Source organism: Chenopodium album, chromosome 7, assembly GCF_948465745.1.
Source record: "Chenopodium album chromosome 7, dcCheAlbu1.1, whole genome shotgun sequence".
Classification (NCBI taxonomy): domain Eukaryota; kingdom Viridiplantae; phylum Streptophyta; class Magnoliopsida; order Caryophyllales; family Amaranthaceae; genus Chenopodium; species Chenopodium album.
Genome location: NC_137840.1, coordinates 8,057,255 through 8,062,231, shown reverse-complemented (window position 1 = coordinate 8,062,231; position 4,977 = coordinate 8,057,255). Strand labels below are relative to the sequence as shown.

Sequence of the window (4,977 nt, the reverse complement as noted above, 5' to 3'; positions counted from 1 at the left end):
ATTATGCATTCCATGTCCCATTCCCTTCTTCCATGGTATATTAAGTGTTGAAGCATAATGGTTTTGATGATGAGGAACTTGAACTAAAAGCAAACTCAACTAATAAAGATTCTCTAGTGTGTGATTAGTCAAGGTGCAGATTGATTTTGGTGATTGAAGAACCATCTGAATTGATATGTCCATTTTATATAGTAATTTACCCCTGTCCCTTGGTCATAATTAGTAGTATTTTTGGCTCTTTCGAGCCACTTTTATTACTAATTTGTGTTGTCTAGTGTTTTCGTAGTCTTTGTTGAGTTTTGTAGGAAATTGCGCCTTTGGAGCATTTTCTCGGGTTTTTCATGGAGCGACTACGGGAATTAGAAGAGCACGACCATCTTTGAAGCCCAAGGCCGGTTAGAGTCATCGAGACGGTGATTAAGGGCTCGATATATGGGATTCCGAGGTATTTGGACCAAGTATTCAAGACCCGAAGAGGAAATCCGGATTGGGCCGAGAAATCAAGCCCAATCAAAGTCCGAGCCTCAAAGTGAAGCAAGGGCCCGATCGAGCAAGGATTAGCACGATCGGGCGCGGCATGCTTGGTGTTGTGCGTGGCCTATAGCGCGCCCGATTGTGCGAGCGTCTAGCAAGATCGGGCGACGCTGCTGAGAAGGAGCGCAAGGAAAAAGGCGGGCCCGATCGGGCGCGTGTTTTCTCAAGACCTGATTAGTTAGTTTTAATTTTCGTTTTAGGGAACGTTTAAGTACGAGATTTGTACGTAATTTTGGATTACCTTCTTTCTTAGACTTTATCTCTCTACTTAGAATATTTTCTCTCTCTTAAATTCTCTCTCAACTTTTGTTCTTAATTACTTCCATTAATCTAGTTTTCTTTTGGTAACAATTTCTTCCCTTTTAATTTCAGCTATTTTACTTACTTCTTTGATTATGCTTTTATTTAGTTATTTGATTAGTTTAGTTATGATGATGCGTGAGTAGTTTCATTCTAGGGTTTATGGGGATCCATAATTAATATGAAAGGATAATTTGTGATTATTGATTATTGATATTGCATGATAATTTCTTATTGAATTGTTTTAATTCTTTGCAATTAGATTATGAATCGAGTAGATGTAATTTGATTGTGAATGTTTAGCAATATTGAATTGATGAATCGAGCAGATGTTAATTTAATATTAAAGGCTATTTTCAATAGGAACTTAGATCTAGTAAATTGCGACAGCCTGTTAGATCTATGTTGATTAATAAATTGTGAGAGCCTGTTAATCATGTTATTTGTGCATTGTTAATTATTAATTACTTCGTTTTATCCCGGAATATTAATTATTGGTGAACCTGTGACCCTAGGCCTTCTTATTATTGTTTTTCTCCCTAAACTTATTCTTCGTAGTATAGAATTTATTCCCAAAAATATTGGTTACTTAGATAATTTATATTATAATTGATTAATTAGGAATAGAAAGACTTGTTTCCCTGTGGAGTTCGACCCTACTTCCCTATCTACTTTAGTTAGAGGACTTAGGTATTTACTTTTGATTAGGGGATACGACTTTACCCTGTCAAAATTTGGCGCCGTTGCCGGGGAAACGGTTTTATTTTTGTTTTCTGATTATATTTTTGTAGTCTAGATTATCCCCTTTTGTCTCAGAGAACGTTAGTTCTTTGAGGCAATTCTCATATTTGTCTTTTAGTTCTTTGTTTATGCCATTAGTAGAAAAATTGACATGGCCAACGCTTAAAGGCCACCGGTTTTTGTAAACCGGTGGTTTAAAAAATGGTCGCGCAGAAGGCAAATAGTATTGCCACCGGTTCGACCGAACCCATGGCAATAATGATTAAGGCCACCGGTTTTGAACCAGTGGCAATATTTAAATAATTACAAAATCGCGCCCCTTCTTCTTCTCTTTCCCCATTCTTCATTAGCTTCACTGTTTTATTTCGACCAAACCTTCGAGCCGCAGCAACAAAGAAATCTAATTGCATCCAAACCCTACCACCAGTGTCGCCACAGCCAACACACCACCATCCACCACCTCCGCACTCCCTCCGAACCTCCTCCACCACTGAGCAAAGCAGCAAGCAGCCACGGGGAGGAGCAAAATTCGAATTTTCGAGGGAGCTTCCTCCACCATTGACCAGGTGCGTGGTCCGTCCACCACCTGTCAGCACTGACGCCACAGACACCGCACCACCATCCCACAGCCACCGCACCACCATCCCACAGCCACCGTCCGAAATTTAGGCTTAATTTTCTGGTAATTTTTTCTGAATTTCTGGGTTTTTTTGTTGTTGGTAGGGTTAAAAGTTGAGAGAATGCATCTTAAACTTGCAAGAAATTGATTAATTGTTCATGAATTAGGTAATTTTTTGGTTTATTTTTCGGAATTTTCTGGCTTTTTTTTTATAATTTTTTGGTTTAATTTTCGGAATTTTTTTTCTGAATTTCTGGCTTTCTTTTGTTGTTGGATGTTTGATGAATGCTTCAAGTATAAAATGTATGATACTATGATGAATGATGGATATTTGTAGAACAGAGGTGTCTAAGGATGTTTGCAAGGTTTGAGATAACAGTTGGCCGAGAGTGAACATACTGTTCTTATGCTGCTATTTTATGATTTGGAGAAACATACTGTTCTTATGCTGCTGTTCTTATGCTGCTGTTCAATCCTTGAGCTGTTCTTAGATTCACAAGTTATATTCTTTTATTGATAAAAAAATTAAACGTATACCAAATCCAAGTCAGACACCTTACCATTTTATTAAGCAATGGAATCTACCATGCATTTAGAAGTGTTGAATTGCTCTTACAACCTTGATATAAGGATTTCAAGTGATCTAAGAGACTTGGTTTCTAGAAGAGCTTCCAATGATAGAAAGTGTTCTTTCTTTGGGATGAATATTATGGCTCCGATTTTTATTTTTACATATATTTATATGCATATTATAGAAGAAGAAAGAGAGAGCAAAGGGAAATATATTTACATTTGATATTTTTAAGCAGTTGAGGAGAGATAAAGAGAGAAGGTTTGTACAATAGCTGAAGAGAAAAATTAAACACTGATTTGAAATATTTGTACATTGCATATTATATAATGTTATAAAATGGTTATATTTGGTGCCAGAATCCTTGTGGATGTGGTTTAGAATGGAGATAGAATCGGATGAGAAGATGAAAAAGATCCATAGATATTAAGTTACTGTACACAAGTGCCTTTTTCTTTAGTTAGTTCATAGCTCTTCTACATGAACCATATGAGACCAAGACAATAAGGAGTTTTATGTTAATATGTTACACTTAGTTATTAACACATGATGGAGTATAATGTGTGTGCTGGGTGGTCAGTGTAAAATGATTATTGATATTTTTACAAGAGCTCCCTTGATAATGAGGCTGCAGGTCGTGATTTTCTTTGTCAAGTGTTGACTAGGATAGAGCAGATTCATGATAATAATCTTCAAGGATGAATTGATTGGAGGAAGTGAATCTTTGTGGATGACCAAATGAGATAGTTTTTCATGTAACCAACCCATACAAGGCTTTGTTTTTTTTTGTTGTTGCTTACTGTTGTATTTCCTTTGAACCTACATTTTTTATGGTTGAAGCGTTGATGAGATACCCGGGTTTATCAGAAGCTTTAGTAGGGATTTAGAGTTATATAACCTCAGAATTTGGTTGGCTTAATTAGTACCTTTAAAATACATAAATATAGCAAGCGTTGATGTAATTTTAGGTTATTTTATAGTTCTTGACAAAATTACTAACTTTTATTTTGTTGTTTTATTTTTTATTTTTGTAGATTCATATGTAGTGAAGCACAAGTTTATTAGCTATTCAAGTGTTCCAGATCAGGTTACATCCCATTCGACCCTAAGATCGAGCGCTCTTTTCATAGGCAAAGGAAACTCTACAGACAAATTCTGGCGGGTTCTGAGGAAGACAACAGTCGAAGAGATCCTCCCTCTATTTCTAGTGACACAGATATCCCTTCAGATTCAGAATCAGAGATGACGGCCCAGAAGAAACTCAGTGACTACTCGCAACCGAAGCTCACAGATTTCCCGCACCTTACTCCCACTCCGGCTCTAGATGGAGTTCAATTTGAGGTCAAGCCCCAATTTATCACTATGATAGAGAGGAAGCAATTCAGTGGAGCTAAGGGTGAAGATCCTAATCTTCACATCGCAGATTTCTGCCAATATTGTAACACCATTAGACAAGCCGGGGTCACGCAAGACCAAATCAGGGAGATTCTTTTTCCTTTTTCATTATGTGGCAAAGCTAAATTATGGTTTAATGGTTTGAATAGAACCGCACTTGGTATTACTGACTGGGAAACTCTTGCTTTGAATTTCTATAATAAATACTATCCTGCAGAGAGAACAGCGGTGCTAAGGAGTGATATTCAGAACTTCGTTCAAGAGGCCGACGAAACGTTATATGAGGCTTGGGAGAGGTTCAAGGATCTACATAGAGAGTGCCCCCACCACAATCTAGCACAATGGCAATTGATCCAAGCATTCTATAATGGACTTGGAAATTCTTCTAGATCAGTGCTAGATTCTGCAGCTAGTGGGAGGTTCATGAATTTAAATGTGGACGACGCAGGACAGGTTATCGAAGACATTGCAATACACAATTCCCAATATGGGAATCCGAGAGGGTTTGCAAATAAAGGAAAACATGATGTCGATTCCGTATCCTTTTTGCAAGCTCAATTAACGTCTATTTGTCAAAAATTAGATAATCTTACTGTTGCTCCTAACTCTGTAGCTAATGTTTCTGCTGTTGCTAACAATGAAGCTTTTTGTGAAAATTGTGGAATTGTAGGTCATTGGGAGCAAGATTGTAGGAGCTCTATGGAACAAGTTAATGCCTTTCAAACCTATAGGCAGAATAACCCCTATTCCAATTCTTACAATGCCGGTTATAAAAATCATCCATATCTTTCATACCGGAGCACCAATGTACAAAATC

General features: G+C 37.4%; 1 non-coding gene across 1 annotated transcript; it reads right to left on the bottom strand.

The window, feature by feature from the left end:
* Window positions 1-4,388: 4,388 nt before the first annotated feature.
* LOC145641351 (small nucleolar RNA R71) lies at window positions 4,389-4,495 on the bottom strand. Its single transcript, XR_014115387.1, has one exon. It is a non-coding gene; the product is annotated as a small nucleolar RNA R71 (small nucleolar RNA).
* Window positions 4,496-4,977: the final 482 nt, after the last annotated feature.